Source organism: Stegodyphus dumicola, chromosome 6, assembly GCF_044657685.1.
Source record: "Stegodyphus dumicola isolate Sdum_Otavi_A_Nest chromosome 6, ASM4465768v1".
NCBI classification, from domain to species: domain Eukaryota; kingdom Metazoa; phylum Arthropoda; class Arachnida; order Araneae; family Eresidae; genus Stegodyphus; species Stegodyphus dumicola.
Genome location: NC_140773.1, coordinates 178,998,439 through 179,016,026, shown reverse-complemented (window position 1 = coordinate 179,016,026; position 17,588 = coordinate 178,998,439). Strand labels below are relative to the sequence as shown.

General features: G+C 33.3%; 1 protein-coding gene across 8 annotated transcripts in view; it reads right to left on the bottom strand.

Annotated features, from left to right (window-relative positions):
* Positions 1-7,576, bottom strand: part of LOC118198596 (uncharacterized) — a 385,056-nt gene extending 377,480 nt beyond the window's left edge. Inside the window, exon 1 of one of the 8 annotated variants that reach the window (XR_015041771.1) lies at positions 7,379-7,558. The gene's annotated coding sequence lies outside the window, so the exon portion shown is untranslated. Of the gene's footprint in view, positions 1-7,378 lie in introns of all 8 variants that reach the window. The other 7 variants (XR_015041770.1, XR_015041772.1, XR_015041769.1 and 4 more) reach the window with 7 other exon arrangements.
* Between the last annotated feature and the right edge of the window lie 10,012 nt (positions 7,577-17,588).

Genomic DNA, 17,588 nt, shown 5'->3' with positions numbered 1-17,588 from the left:
TCTAAATACGCATTACCACAATATTAACAGCACGTAATGTTACTAAAATCCCAAAATAATCCTGCAATACAAGAAGGAAAACTGTTGTATTTGATGTAAAAAATATTATCGTGTGAAAGGTACAAAATACAAGATAAAATTTCATAGCGTACATTTAACAAAATAATGCTTTCAAAGAATTAAACTGAAAAAGAAAAAAATAAATGCTGTATTATCCGATTTTTTCCTGATCTTTAAAGAAATATGGAAAGCAAGCATCTACCTTCAGGAGATTAAGCAAGCATCTACCTTCAGGAGATTTGGTTTCATATTGAATGCCTTTTACAAAGGCTTAAAATATTACAGTTGAGTCAAACGACAACAGGTGAAGTATTGCGCAACAATCTGTTGCAGTTAGAAAAGTCGCTCCAAGAGAGAACTGGTAAAAACCTGAGTCAACATTTTGATACGAGGCGTGATATTTTGTGAAAGCATAAGATAGTTGATCCGGTTGAGATTATTTCTGGCATTATCATCTTATTTATTTGATAAAATACTAAAAAAAAACCTTGTACCAATCAGTCAGCGTCTTGAAATATGAAGGCCATAGACTTTTTTGTGAGCCGAAGAAACAAGATTATGAATTGAAGCATTGTAAACATCAGATTTAAGTAAAGAAAGGATAGTCAAGAATATTTTAAGTGCAGAGGGTTGACAAACGATGGGAACGTTTGCAGTAATTTTTTATACAAAGAGTAAAAGAGATATCAAGGTCAGATTCATACAGCTGAAATAGAAAAACGTGAAAACTGCTTTTGATAATATATCACCTCAGAAAGTATTATGAATTATACCAATAATAATCGATCAAATGTTGGAACTTTAGTGTATGTTCTACGTTAGTGCTTATAACTGAACAGCCTAATTAAATCGCAGGCCAGTTGTGGTCAGGTGGGTGGGCTGTTCCACAAGAAAACAAACATCACTCCAGAAACATTCATATGAAAATGTTTGTCTCGAAAAATGTTTGCACGGTGTACTATTTTATAGCATTCTATAATCAGCATTTCTTACGATTCTGCTTTCTTCATTGATTTACGCGACTAAGATAGAACAAAAACACAATCAGGATAGTCTCTAGAAGTTTTGCCACCCGGTGCAATCTCTGCGAGTACTAAATTATGTTGCTCGAGACTTCCGTAAATTCTAAAATTTTGCCGGTCCTACTGCCTAGTGTCTCCCCTAAATTCTAAAAGTTTGCCATCCTTAAATTTTGCTGCTCTTTACTTGTTTAAATTCTAAACATTTTGCTGCTCGTTATGTCTCTAAATTCTAAAAACTTTGCCACTGGTGCAACTGCACTGGTCGTCAGCCTTGATAATTTATCATCTCTAAAAGGAAAACTTTTGGCGGTTCTCCAGAAAATTCAGCCCATCGCATAGTACCTACACAAAAGAAAAATTACATAGGATAAAACCTATCACAGTAGTCATTTCGGAAACATTCTTAAACATCGATATTAAACTTAAAATTTTCAAGGCGACCACCTCCATGGAAGACCAAAATCGCTTGCAGCCATGGAGTGGTTGGCTTAGACATTTTTGACGTTATGAATGTCTTTAGCGGAATCTCAAATATTGTTAGCCCTTTACGTTATGTTACATTCCTTGGCACTTATCATCCAAGTAACCTGACAAGTGTGGCTATTATGTGAACGTAAAATTTAATATATTGTTAACGTCCTGTCAAATAGCCAATTTATAAAATGTTACCTTTCACCTTGGCGTTAAAATATTCCATTTACCTTTCAAATTATAACTGCATTGTTTGATCAACTAAGCATTAACAAATGAATAAATGCAGTTCTTAATAATTTAAATCTTTATAATACATTTCAATGAATCCTTTCACGGCCAAGTATCTCGCGTAGATGACTATCGCTGAAACTGATTAGTACTTTTACAAAAAGAAATGAACATTCCGTACTGAAATAACACCCCTCTGAGACGACTACTTCTGCAAAAGATAATAAGTGGAACCTGGAACCTGGCTGTATTGCATTAGAGAGGATTTACTGTATAAGATTATTTAAAATGCATTCGACTTTTAATATGCAGTGAATTTCTGTCTCAGATGATTACTTAGGTTCCACTTTGTTTTGGTTACCTGTACATGTGATCATCTTAGCGAGGTGATTTTGAAGAGAAATATTTATTCATACGCTCAGAAATACTGGACCCTTACAAAGAACTTTATGTCAAAAGATTTCATTATATTTCCAGCGTAGTTTCCTCTTCCAGAATCAGAAGAACAATAAGCAAGCTTTAGAGGTTTAAAAATGGTTTACTCATCGGAAGTTGAGGTAATGGGAAGTACAAGAAACTAGAATATAAAAGAGAGAGAAACACTATCATCTCCAGTGAACCTCCTCCGAGATAAATTGGCCCACCAGTGGCTGAGCGGTAAAATCGCTGAACACTGGTAGTTCGGTCTGAGGCTCGAAACCCTCGAAAGGGCTGGCTGTATGGTCGTTTTCGTGGTTTTCCCCGTGTGTAACGTGTATAGGAGCCAATTTCCCTTAAAACGTCCTCCACGAAGATATCCCTTCCCTTAGGCAGATAACGCTAGAGGCTTTGCCGGAATCGCATAAAGTAAACCAACCGAGATGACCATCCGTAGTTTTAAATAATTTCGTAAGGTAGTTAACTTGCAGAACTGATGTTCTCATAAATTTTAGTCCCTATCGGAAATGATCGTGATGGTGACACGAGAGGATTCACTATGTATTATAAGCATCTGTTACGATATTGTAATGAGTAAGGGATTTTCTAATGGCATACTGCGTACTTCACTGAAAAATTGCCTGGAGCTGCATATTTATAGAGAAAATTCTATTTCTTTCACATGGTATATGTATATGATTTTAATATTTTTCGTCCGTTTTGCGTACTAAATTATTGAAGATGTTTCCCTAACGTATAAATAACTTGTGTTATCAGACTGAAAATTTAAAAAAAAAAAAAAAAAAAAAAAAAATCCATTTAAGGTTACTATCTAGGGTTCCAGGCGATTTTGGTTTTCGTTAGAAGCGGTCGCCTGAGACAGCATGATTGTAGGTGATGTTATCAATATGTTTATTTAATTATATTCTCAGAAATACTGATTATTTTCAGAAAAGGTCGTCTTGGGGAGGTGGCGATTCTAGAATTTTCAGTGAATATTTTTTAAAGGGGGTAAGATAATTCCCCACAATTCCAGATAACTTTGGTCTGAGAAGATGATTGCCTCAGAGAGAAGAATTTCAATTCCATGGTTATTTATGTTCTAAGACAGTGGTCTCAGATTCAAATTGCACGATCTAACTGGGCCAGATTTTTTTTAACATAATTAAAAAATTTTTATTAACAAAATAAATAATATTTAAAATTTTTCTTACTAAGTATTTTCAAAATATACATGGCGGCCCACCAGCGGCCGAGCGGTAGAGTCGCTGAACACTGGTAGTTCGGTCCGAGGTTCGAATCCCGCAAACGGGCTGGCTGCATGGGTGTTTTCGTGGTTTTCCCCATGTGTAACGTGTATACAAGCCAGTTTCCCTTAGAGAGTCCTCCATGAAGGCATCCCTCCCCTTAGGCAAATAGCCCTAGTGTGCTTTGCCATAATTAAATACACCAACACCAAAATATACATGAGCAATAACAATAATATTGCAAAGGAGAAAAATTCAAGATTATTTTCTACCTTAAATCTACAAATTTAGTACCTGCAAAATATTTTTGTTGGTTACATGTTTGCAATTCAAATATATTGACAGCTAAATATTTAATTTTTTGACTAACGTTTATTTAAAATAGTTGTAATATGTTTAAATAATCACAAAACATATTTATTTTAATTTAAACGGAAACAAACTAGGAAAATATTCTCAATTTTTCAGATAAAATTTTTCAAGTAGGACAAAACTTGAGAATAAATAATAATAACTAGTCTTTTTTTTATTTATTAAATTTTTCTTCGACTTATAAATGAAAATACACATGCTTGTGGGTAAATAATTATAACTTCTTTTATTTCATATACAAATTTATAGTTTCGATTTTGATAAAGCTTGTAGCCTTAAACAAAAATTTCTAGAAATTATATACGTAACGGATTGTAGATGCACGTCTATCAATCGGGTTTTATTCTTATTAATTTTCAGCTGTGAAAAAAAGGTTGTTCGCATTTAAATGTATTTAATTAATCTTAGAAGCCAAAATTCATATCTAAGGGTATTTATTTTCTGACACATATTAATAAAAGTTAATAAAATCGGTATTTTCAAAATGAGATATTTTTTCACATTGTAAATTAATAGGCTAATTTTCTGATGCATTATTCATGTTCGTTTTTAATGGAAATGGAAATAGCGTAAATTCGGATTTCAAATAATTGAAATCTTTGTAACACTGTATTTGTAACAAATTCATAAACTGTCTTCGCGGGCCACACAGAATTGCTTCGGGGACCGCCAGTTTGAGACCACTGTTCTAAGAGATGGTTAGTTTCAGAAGTGGTTGCGTAAGGGAGGTGGTCGACATTAGGAGACTTCACTATTCCTAAATCTGGTATGTATGGAAATATATGACCAAAGTACAAATTAATCTAGCAAACTGTAGATTTTTAACTTGTTTATCTTTTATTCGTTTTGTCAAAAAGTGCTTAACATTATAGTTAAACTCTAAATACTGATCTTAAATATTTATCTGATCCCCTACTGAAGAGAAAAAGGTTGTATTTCTACCATTTTCAATTCAATTAAATATCTTCTTGCTACGTGGAAAATAAATGCAGCCATTTATTCTTATCATGAATCTAATCTCATCTCTATGAAGTCCTAGACTACCTTGCAGACTGAACAGAGAGTTTACTTTATGCGCCCGTGACCCCCATTACACAGCAACTCTGAAACTTCCCCTCACAATAATATTAAATTCCGTTTACAGCAATAAAATAAACTAAACAAATGGTTTTGTTGCAGTGTTAGCTGGATCTGCCCACAAGCGTAGGTAAAGGTTAATACATATTTATAAGACATGCCAGAAATAGCTTACACTATGCCTATTACTGCGTCATATACGCAGACGAGATGTCATCATACTAAAGCTTATCTTTTGCCGACAAGATAAGTGAATCACAGTTTTGTGTCTTTATAATCTTGCGTAACTTTTGCACTTAATTAGTTTAATTGAAGGAATATATTCTAAGAAGCCAATGACTCGGTTTCTAATGACGTTTGTGTTTCGCTCTCTTGCAATGAGAAATAGCTAGAGCGTCTAATTTAGCGAGATAAGACTTTTCAATGGAATAATGAAGGGTAATTACAGTAATGCGATTTAGCACATCTTTGAATTGCATTCGAATTATGTGCTTTATTCGTAAGCTTTTATTTGAATTTAAGGATGTGGAAAGTGCGAAGAAGAGTAACAGTATAGCATATGATTAACACTTTTTGGTGCTAACGGTTGAAACGTAGAGAATAAGAATTAAAATGGGTGTATGTCCTTTTCTACCTATGTATTTTACAGCATTTTTAAGGTTCTTCGTAAATTAGGAAATAAAGAAAATTTTATGGACATTTTGGTGAATTTCGCAAGAAGCTGGAAACGCGAAGGGGAGGGAAAAAAAAAACTTTTATATAGGATTAAAAAATATATATATATATACAATTGAAACAGAAATTGTAAAGCTAACAAGTAATGTTAGACCTATTTGGTCTTAAAAATTTTTTTGCGCATAATGCTGCAAAAATATATGAAATAATAGTAGGTAGAAACATTGCAGCGATCTTGCTAAAAAGTTACCAGGAGCTGTAGCTCTACGAAATAGTTCAACGCTGTATTACTAAAATATTAACAAAGAAGAAATTTTTAAAAGAAATATTAATCTGGAAAAAACTGGAAAAAAAACTGCTTACACGCGAAAAAAACTGTTAAAAATCAAAGTTGGAAGACATGCGAATGCATGAAAAAAACTAATCTGACCGTTGTGATATGTGAAAAGTTAATACACATAAACATAGATTGACGGAAAAATATTAAAACATAAAATGCAAAAATTATAATGAAAACATAAATTGCAAAATTACAAAAATACAATAATTACAATGCGGAAAATGGTAAATTAACCCACTCGTACCCTCAACCAGGCTTTTCAAGGGAAAAATGATTGAGTGTCGAACTAGGCTAAATACCATTACGCGTTTCGCCGAAACAGACCATTGAAGCTCTTGTTTGATAAGTAAAATTTTTTTATTAAAAAAAAAAAAAACATGAATTGTCCCGAATAAATCTTTTTGGAGCTTCAATTCTCTGTTCCTTTTTCCCGACGCGTCCGCAGAAAAACACATTAAGGTGTTAAGGGGGCTCATGCACCTTAAACCCCTTATGATCTTCGAATATGTGACTGTTGCAAGAATTGGGATATTTTATTTATTTTAAAAGCAATTACTTCCAACTTTTTACAGCTGACTACATAATATAGCTGCTTTAGAAACTAGTAACCAGAAAGTGTGTGTTGCCACAAATATTTTTGTAATTTAATCCGCTTTGTGACAAAAGTTTTCATCATGTTTCCACCTTGCGCGCATAATATTTTAAAAATGACTAATGGTACATACTTGAAATTTGATGGAATTCTTTATATGGGCACTATTTTCTAACTGAACCAAAAATTTGATGAATATTTTAGTATTAAAAAAATTTATGCTAGAAAACATTACAGATTTTTTTAATAAAATACATTTTATAAACTCAACTCCAAATAAAATAAAAATTTAACATGAAATTCTTTGAATTTTAGGTTCACAGTAGTTTCCAAATGTTATAAAAGCTATATATTAAATATGGAATTAAATTATGCAACAGAATGTTTTAAACTATGCGCGCAAGGTGGAAACTTGACGAAAACTTTTGTCACAAAGCGGATTAAATTATAAAAATATTTGTGGTAACAGAAACTTTCTGATTACTATTTCAGAAAACAGCTATATTATGTAGTCAGCTGTAAAAAGTTGGAAGTAATTGCTTTTAAAATAAATAAGTTATCCAAATTCTTGCAACAGTCACATATTCGAAGATCTTATGGGTTTTAAGATGTATGAATCCCCTTAGAAAAGGTAAATGCAACTCCCAGCAATGCAAAATTAAAATCAAAATAAAATAAATAACGGTCTGCTATTAGTCAAAAATACAATAACGTACGGGCTGGTCCTGCATAGCTTAAAGAAGAAAAAACTTTTATAAAGATAATGGCACTGTAAACAAATTAATATGCAATTAAACTTGCAAGAAAACAAACGCCGTTGGGTCTTATTAGGACCAAAAAGAACACATAAAACAAAAGAAACGAAAAAACTGACCTGGGTGGTGCCGTCCTCTGTATCGCGTAACAGATTTGAAAAGGGTGCAAATCCCCTCCGTGTCCTACCAACCTTCCTTCTCGTCGTGTGACGTAGGTGGGTGAAACAATCTAATCTGCATAGGACAATGGGCTGAGATTGTAGTTTTGGCGGGAACTCTTATCCCCCTTTTTTTAGAGAGGGTGTGATAGACGCGAAAAGACACGGAAAGAACTCAAAATGGCGTCAGTCAAGTTGTTAGAACAAAACTGCTTCAAATAAGTGAAAATGGCTAATTCAGCTAAAATTACTTATTTTGGCCACGAAAGAAAGAGTATGGAAAAAAGTCATTTGTTAATAAAAGTCGTCATTCTTTAAGCTAGAGGGCGGTCAAGCTACTATGAAAAATGAAAAGGCCCGATTTGTTAATAATAGTAGAATTTGGCCAACTAAGTAATTCAAAACTATCAAAACAATAGTATTAAAGTATAGTGCCAAAATCTTTGGAGGAAAGAAAATGTAGTGACGAGAATAATCTGTACATTTATGCAATTTTTACATTAGATTATCTGAATCAACCATCCACTTTATACCGTCCCATTGGGCTTTAAATATAAAATTTCATTATCCAAAACAAATTGTCTAAAAATTGGTAAGGCTAATGCCAGCTTTTTTTAAGGTATTTTTAATTATTTTATGAGGAATTTGGTTATTTTTCAAAATTGTGACGAAGTAAAGTATTTCTTCTTGTAAGTGTACTGTAGTATTACATATTCTTTTTATTCTAAATATATATTTACGTTTAAAATGATAGTACAGTTTAGAAAAACAAAGGGTGTTTACACATTTTAGATCGATTTCGGAACCGTTTAATTAATGTTTAATATATACAGAAATTTTTTTTTAATGTTCGATTGCCTCTTTTTCTGGCTATCAAATCGATCTGCATCGTGATCGTTATGGCTGTCTGCATCGGGATTTCCATGACAGAAGGGCTTTTTTTAAAATTGCTAAGGATACTGATTTCCATTTCTACGTCACTAATTTCCAGAGTCCCTCTATCGTGGTGGGTTTGCGTTTAGAAAGAGCTTTTTCCAAGAGACCAAAGGTCATAGGTAAAATGTCAATCGAATTAATAAATTTTTAGGATTAAAAACATTATTGGAATTATATATTATACATTTATTATATATTCATATATTTTGATACTTGCACTTGATTTACATATGCTCTCAGAATTTAAATGATATTGTAGATTAGTTTTAATCATTTATTTGTAATTCAATTTCATTTAAAATTTAATTAACTTTAAATTTGCTTTTTACGAATACAGAATGTTTGTTAAATAAATATATGTATGAAAGAAGCAAGACAACATGAATTAGAGAGACCTTAGTGGTCAAGCCTCGAGTTGAGCTATTTATCATTTACTGCAATTTTTTGTACATATTTACTATGTATTTGAAATGTATTTAATTTTTACAAGAGTTCTTTTTAAAATTGTTTGTGCGCTTAAATTTCTTAATTTTTTCTCACCCCTTTTTAATTTTGAAGTCATCTCGATTTTTAATTTTTATATTTAGTTTTTACGAGATAGCTTTTACTGTTTTACTATTGTTTCTAGTTGTTACGTGATTTTACAATTTTGCTAAGGAACTATAGTGTCAAATGTATTTTTTAGCATTAGCCTTTTAACATTCTCTTACTTATATATATGTACGTATATTAACGTACGAAAATGTGTTAAAACATTTAAAATGACTTCTAAGTTTGTAGAATATTATTCATGTGATTATTAATGGGTTTTTAAGTTGAAAATGGCCTTTGAAGTACGTGTGCTTTCCCAGATCTGCTTATGTACGAGCTTTTTTCAGGAAATGCATTCAAAAATTTCTCGGAAATTTACAGAAATTTTAGAAAATTACCAAACCAAATATTAAAAGACTTTAAAATGCTACTTGTGTCATGAACTCATAGATCATATTTTGGTAAACCTATAACACAGAACAACCCTCTCTAAAGCTCAAGGTTTTAGTCTTTTGTGGAAATAGTCTTCTTAGAGAGGTAATGTTCAGTATTGATATTTATTAGCTTTTTCAGAAATACGGGTCACTTTGAGAAGGAGGGTACATCTCAGGAAAGAGGCTGTCACGATACAGCTCACTTATTTACAAAATACGTACCAAATGTGTACAAAGCTTTACAAGCCATACAAAACATGTGCAAAGCATGGAAAGCTTTACACACCATACAAAATATATGCAAAGCATGCAAAGCTTTATAAAGCATACAATATACGCACAAAACGTACAAAGCATATAAAGAAGTACTCATATTTTTACGTTGTTGGTAATGATGCTAGTCAATAGCAGACTACATATGATTAAGTTTTTGAGGAGTCAAAAATTATATGTTGATTTTGATATTCCAATATCAGCAAATATCAGCAAATGCATATAATTTTCGTGATGACCAACTCCCTAAGAAGGCCACCTCTGAAAGTGACTAGTATTTTTGAGAACCTAAATAAAGATTAATATTTAACACCAGATCTCTGAAATGACGACATCCACAAAAGGTCAAAATCATTTTGAGCTATGGATAATCGTCTATAAAATGATTCACTGTCATATTTATGCCCTTAAATTCTAAACAGTTAATCGTTAAACAGGCGGGTGTTAGGGGCCGTACTTGGGTGCCCTGAATTCCTACACCATTCAAGGTTCAAAGTGCGGGTTTTTGCTAGCATTTCGCTGTCTCTTTCATTAAAACTTACAAGGTATTTCTTCCGCCCTTTTAGCATGCCTTCGTGGTGTAATGGGCAGCACCCTCGACGCGTATCGAGAGGTCCGTGGTTCGATTTGCTTATACTTCATCTCTTCTACTTCAAAAAATAACCTAATGTCACTACAGTGGCGCCCGAACTAAAAAAGGTGGTGGATGATGATCCTCCACCACCAGGATCTGGCGATTGGGTCCCCTAATCCCCAGTCACCCTTTAAAAGGGGGAGTATGTAAGGCATTTCTCCCGCCTTCTTAGCATGCCTTCGCGGTCAGCACGCTCAGCGCGTATTCGAGAGGTCCGAGGTTCGAGTCCCGGCCAGAGCATTGCTCATTTTTCGCGGCTCCAGCATCAAAATAACCTAATGTCTCTACAAACTTCTTCCATAAACGATGGGCATTTGAGAAAATTAAAATTAATTACATATCATTATCTGCCTTACTGCTTCCATACGAGCCGATTTTGATGAAGGTACATCGTTATTACAAAACGACAGAACTTCAGGTGGATTAACGCATACCGCAAATGTAAATGCTTCAAAATATTTCGCTTTCAAACTGAAATTATTGATCTTTTTCCAAAAATTGCAGGGACATCTTTCAGTCATAACTAATCCAAGCTTATCTAGCTTTTTTTCAAGATTAATCAACTGATATTTTCTTCTGGATTTTACCTTTCCTTCTAAAGCAGATAAAAAAAATCTTATCTAAGTCTACACCTTAACTCTTTGAAAGATGTATCAGTCTGCAAAGGCTGTTGCAGATAATGTGATGAAAAATAAATGACGGTTACTAGGCAGCTTTATTATGTCTAGAATATGGTTAGGAAAAAAATGTTAGATAAGATAATGGTTAGGGAGCATTTTGCCTGTTTACAGGTGTTTGTCATAAGCCTTTCAGATAACAGCATCATGGAAATAGTGTACTTTCAGAATTCCCATTTTTTACTGTAGTTTTTCTTGGCACACATTTTTCGAAGGGAGGGAGGGTAAGAGAGAGGAAGTTAAATTAAGACAAAGCACGCGAAAGTTATCTGCTTTGATAGAAGGGGGACGCTTCTTCATTGAGGACATTCCACCCTCTTTGCCAGAGCTAAGAGAACGTGAACTCAATATGGCAATATTCCAAAACACGCGAACAGCGAATTGCAGCGAAATTAAATTCCGAACTGTTCTTTTAATGTTCGAAGTTGCCCTCTTGCTTTACTTAATTTTAAAAGTTACGATTTATATAAGCTAACTTTATTATCAATAGTTTATTATAGCTGAATTTATTTTATTTTAAAAACAATAGTTCAGGTAACTACGTATTATGGTTACTATATCCCTAAAGCGAGCACTATCAGTATCTCTATGCATATAAACAATCCTTATATTTACAGCTAGTGGCAAACCTACAGCTATTTAGGCCCGGGTTGGAAATTTCTATGCCCTTCCTAACTGGAATAATCACTATATAAAATGTCAACGCAAATATATAATTAATATTTATTTAACTAAAATATCTAAAATCATTTGAAAAGCAAACATATCATAAGCAATGACGGATTTACGTATAATCTGCACAAGATATAGCTTAGGGCTCCCACTTTCTTGAGACCACCATATCCCACATGAAAAAAAAATATTCATATCCATCATAAAGGGTCCCATATATCAAATAATTTAGGATATCGTCAAATGCAGTCCTGATCATAAGACTGAAGGAAAAACAACTTAATGTAGCAGACAAACATATTTTAAAAAAGCTTATTAATCTGCTATTTTTGAAGATTTAAAAAAATATTTTAACTTTTCTGACGATTAAAAAAATTTGTAGAAGTCAAAGCTCGGAAAAAAAAAGAGAGAGAGTTTCAATTTTTTTGACAATAATAATAATAATAATAAAAGCTAATGTAAATAATGATAAACTTCTTTATTTTTTACTACAACACCTCAGCAAGTTTCGTCTTAGAAAAAATTTGTTATTTTGGAGAAAATTACTAGACGGTGTCTGCATCACTAATTGTAGGTCAATCTTTCTTTCTTTCTTTCTCTCTCTCTCTCTCTTTTTTTTTTTTTTTTTTTTTTTTTTTTTTTACACTTAAATAAGGCAGTTATTCTTATTGCAAATATTCGTAACTGAGGGTATTTATCTTTTGACAAGTAAGAAAAAAAATGGTCAAGCGGATATGGGTGTTCGGATTTTCGAATAAGTTTTATATCGTAGTGTAAATTAATTAGCTATGTTTGTAGAAACGTTAGGATTTTTTTTTTTTTTTTGGATGCTGGAGTTGTAAAAAATATGCAATGCCCTCGCCGAGACACGAACCTGGACCTCTCAAATACGCACCGAGTGTGCTACCGTTACACCACTAAGCCATGGTGGAAGGCTAGAAAAAATATCTTATATATTCCTCCTTTTAAAATTCCACCTAAAAATGTCTTCTATACGCACAGAAAAATTGAATGAAAAATGATTCATAGCTTACTCTGAACCTTCTTTATTTATAGTAGATGGCAGCTCAACACAAACCAGTCCATATATTTTAGCCATGTTAAGTTTTTTAAGACCTTCATTTTTCAAAGAAATCTTCCAGATTTTTTTTTGGGGGGGGTATAAAAGGAATTGTTTGAAAAGAAATTTCTATGTAATTTTTTTGGCTGTATGCTAATCTCCTTATTCTGTATTAATTTTAAATTTTTACCTTGAAATCTTGCTTAAAATCAAACGGCGAATCCTAGGTGTGTCCAGACCGGGCTCGCCGATAACCTAGGACAACTGAGAGTCTGTATTCTTTGTTTCTCCGCATCTCATCGGTCAGTTCATTGATAACAATGCTCGTTTCAAAACTCTTTTCGAAGCCCTATGCCGTATTCAATCAGTGTGCCACTTTGGGCACACTCACAGAATTAAAACGATAAGTGCTATCTTAACAAAATTTTACTTGTGTATTCCTCTACGCCTAATTAGACTGCCTACCTTTTTTTTTTTTTTTTTTAATCAAAACTCCGACTTTAAAAGTTAGCGTGCCGGAAAGGGTTAAAAGGCAACTGAGGATATGGGGGCCCAATCGCCAAATCCTGGTGGTGAAGAATCATTATCCATCACCTTTTTTTTTTTTTTTTTTTTAGTTCGGGCGCCATTGTAGAATCATGAGGATTTTTTTCGATGCTGGAGACGTGAAAAATGAGCAGTGCCCTCGCCGGGACTCGAACCTAGACCTCTCGAATACGCGCTGTGTGTGCTACCGTTACACAACGAAGGCACGCAGAAATTTTCTGGGACGTTGTTCACGTTCATTTTCAATGGTAGTGAAAATAATGTAGAATTGGACACCAAATCATTAAGATCGTAGTTTTTTCTTAAAATTCCTGTCATAGCAATGCTAAATAATTCACGGGAATGTATTCACGAGCCGCGTAAAATTGCTTCAGGAGCTGCCAACAGAAACAAATTTACTGGAACATCTAGGTTCCAGATAGTTTTCAGCCTTAGAGAAGTGATGCTAAATCCGGATGATTTCTTAAAATATAAAAAATGCTTTAAAAATGAGTCCTTTACAGAAATGTTTACCACGAGAGGTTTCATTGTAGTTGTGTTCAAAATTTACTTATTTCAAAAATTCCATTTGCGTGCTAATCAGTGATTTCTACTACCCAATACTGATGCATTTTGATCTAGGTGTCTTTGGTTGCCTACTGAAAGCAATTATTATTTTCTCAGTGTGTTTTAAGAAAAGAAATTTAGAAGAAAATTAAATACTAATTTATTTCATATTTCTATCCTTGTAATTTAATTAGTTAGCTGTGAGTTTTAGCATTCAGTAAATAGTTTCATTCTTTTAAGTTTAATTGAAACTTCATGTGACTTTTAAGCTCAAGTTTGCATAAGAAAGCATCAAAACAAAATTCAATTATAACATTCCCCCCCCCCGAATAAAAACGTTATCCCATTTAGCTACTAGATGGCAGCACTATATTAAAACTGCTTCAAAGTAAAAGAACATGAGGGAAAAACCGTGTTTACATGACTTTTAAGCTAAGTTTACGAAACAAAATATCAAACAAAATTCCATTATAACTCCACCCCCCAAAAAAGTTACCTTATTTATCTACTAGATGACATAACTATAGAAAATTAATTTTAGGGTGGGTGAGGGCGGAAATAACGGCAAGTAGGATAGGAAGTTGTAGAACGTATAATGTTTCTTTAACAGTTTTTGACGAAAATTTCATCAGAGAAGCTATTCGAGAGGATATATTAAAAGCAGAAATTCATAAAAGCTGGAAAAAGCTTATGCATTACTAAAAATTTTACAACAGCAGTTAAAAGGTCAATCATGTGCATCAACGCACGCATGTCATAAAAATATTCGAGAGAGATTTTCTAGGTACGTATTCTAACTTTTCATAACAGACATGCTGCTTAGCACCATTTTTTTTAAAAAAATATATTAATGAAGGGAAGTTAGATATATATATTCGTAATGTGGTTTTAGTATTTGTGTATTAATATACTGTTAAATATACCGCCCAGACGAGGAAAGTAGTTAGTGACTCTGACTGCCGTACCGAAGGGCCAGGGCTGGAATCCCGGAAAAGGCATAGATGAAAACTGATGAGGCAAAAGTGGCCCACCTATTAAATGCTTCCATAACAATGTGACCACCGATTCCGACCAACGCCTTAATAGCTAGTGCCTGCCACTGGAGCAACAACAAAGAGGGGAAAAAAAAAGTTAAATATTGCATAGCATTTAAAATAATGAAATACTGATACTAAAACTTTAAGTCATCAGATTTAAGGTCTAAGGGGGAAAATTTTTCAGGAATGTTTTGAAGACAGTTTAAATTGGAAAATCATAATTCAGCTTTGCTAAGCTTATGCAGATTGCACCATAATGATATATAATGACTCACATAATACATATAATAGAATCGTTTAGAAGTATAATCAGTAAATCAATTGTCTTAATCATTAATTCATCTTAGTGCCTACACTAGTACAGTTAATATTAATATTGGGAAAATCAGAGATTCAGTCCCAGTGGCGTAGCTAGGGTGGGGCAAGGGGGACATCTGTCCCCGAGCGCAGCATCCAGGCGGCGCCAAATTGATGCTACGAAATTTTTTAATGAAATGTTTTCCATTTATGGCACACAGAAAGGGGCGCAAATTCTTCAGTTGCCCCCGGGCGCTGGAATCCTAGCTACGCCACTGTTCAGTCCTGTTAAGTTTCACTTGCAATGTTGGGAATACTGCAGGTATTTATTTACACATGGTATAATTTCGCGTACAAATTAATTTTCAACTTCAGAGAAATACAGAGCATTCAGATCTATTTCTTTGAATTCAGTGCAAATAATTCGCAGAAGCAGAGTTGATTATATTTTAAAAAATTATAGGAAAACTGAAATTAGAAGAAGGAAGTTTCTCTGCACTCAGGAAATTCATAAATTCCTACTTATTAGGATCAAGCATTTCTCGCACATTTTCTTGGATATATTACAATTTCGCAGCATATTTAACTGATTTCACATTTTTCGTTGCATGGAAGAGGCAAGGGCGGATTTTTTTTTTTTTTTTTTTTTTTAAATGTATGTGTGTTTTTTGTCTGACTGGGCTCTTTGGATTGATACAAACTGAAAAAGCGATATTTTCTTTTTATGGTATTCATATGAGTTTTTTTGGTTACAATTTATAAAATCATTCCAAGGAATAAAAACTTTATTTATGTAAAACTGTGCTTACGTTTTCTTCTCTTATTTAAATTTATCCATTTTTATCTACCTGTGGAATCAGCAAAATGAAGGCTTTTAAATGGAACCTCTATTAATGGGTTTCAAATTGTTTTGTTATTAGTATTCATCTTTATATAATTTTACAGATATTTTCATTTTCTTATTTAACTAAGGTCCGTTTTGATTATTCTTTTTGACGATTCTAAACTTGTCCTAATACTACAGCCAGGGTTTAATTTCGGAAATTAAACCCTGGCTGTAGTCTTGAAATCTGGATTTTTACTGAAAATCTTCAGGAACGATGAGAAAAAATAAACTAAATAATAATAATAAATAACGAATAGTTGAATGAAATATGAGGGGATAAAAATATAAATAAATTAAGTTAATAATAAATAAAAATAGCATAAAAACTAAATGAAAACTAGTAAGCTAATAACAGATTAAAATAAAATTCATGGAAACCAGGGAATAGTTAAAATAGAAGTTAAAATCCCCAACAGAGGATAAACAATTAGGTTTTCTTTCGTTCCTTCCCCCTCTTTTTTCGAGTCTGGAGTGGCCAGACACTTGCTTCGCACGCATCATCACCGAAATGTTGCCCAAGGTGCATCACAGCTCGACATTTTACTCTCACGTGAGAAGGGGAAGAACGCACGCAATCAGCTAAGCCTTACGAAAGGATTCGAATGCTCACCCTGCCTCAGTTCAAACTAGCAGTTAGCCTCTGCTACTTGCTATACGGTCTAGTGAAAACGATAATAATGAAGATAATTATTTTGATTTGTAGTCTTCACATTCAGATGAAACTGCATCATTATTTTGAATTCTAATCCATTAAGAAAATTTTAACGAGATGAGTACAGCCTATAAAAATTTCCTCTTAGCATTTCGACAAGGAATGGGATCACATTTTGACAAAAGTTAGTCAAGTTTTCCCATACAATTATGCTCTTCCCGCATTCATTTAGCATCTAGTACCAATACCAAATTCCTAAATAAAATATTGCGCTAGTAACAGTACTTGGTACTTTTCGTTACAATATCAGTAAGTGGCCATCGCATGCGATCTGGCGAACTTTAAAATTAATTTGGGGAAAACAACACATTGTATCTTCTCGAAGGCTTTGTTCGTACTTTCTCTCAGTACATAAAATTCCGAGCGGTTGGAGAAAATAAGAATGAAAGAATGAACGATACTGCGAAGAAACTACTGCTTATTTTCCATTTGATGGATAGTAAAAATAGTCAGTATGTTAGAGGGAAAACTATAAAAAGAACCCTAGCAATAAGAATAAGACTACTTTAAATGTGCACTAAAATACACAACAGAAGACAACTCGTTCTGCTTTAAACTTCTTATTAATAAATTCTATGATTTAATGCAAAGTTGTGTACTTAAAGTAATTAATAAAGCTTTTGCTGTACGACTGAATTGAAAAATAATTATTTCTTTTGTCATAACTTGAAATTTACAGGCATCCACTGCATTCATCTCATGCTTTAAGATGGCAAACCTGAAATTTTCTTTGTTTTCTGTGCCATATTTCGGAACAATGTCTGATTAAGCGGTGGGCTACATGGCCGCCCAACCTATAGCACGGTCCCTTCTTAAGGGAGAGCTTTATTTTCCGATCAATTAGTTTAAATAATTTGTTTTCCTTGAGATAATATCATCTTCCTCTCCACGGCTGATATTTTGCGGCATCTGTACGTTGTGTGGGTGATG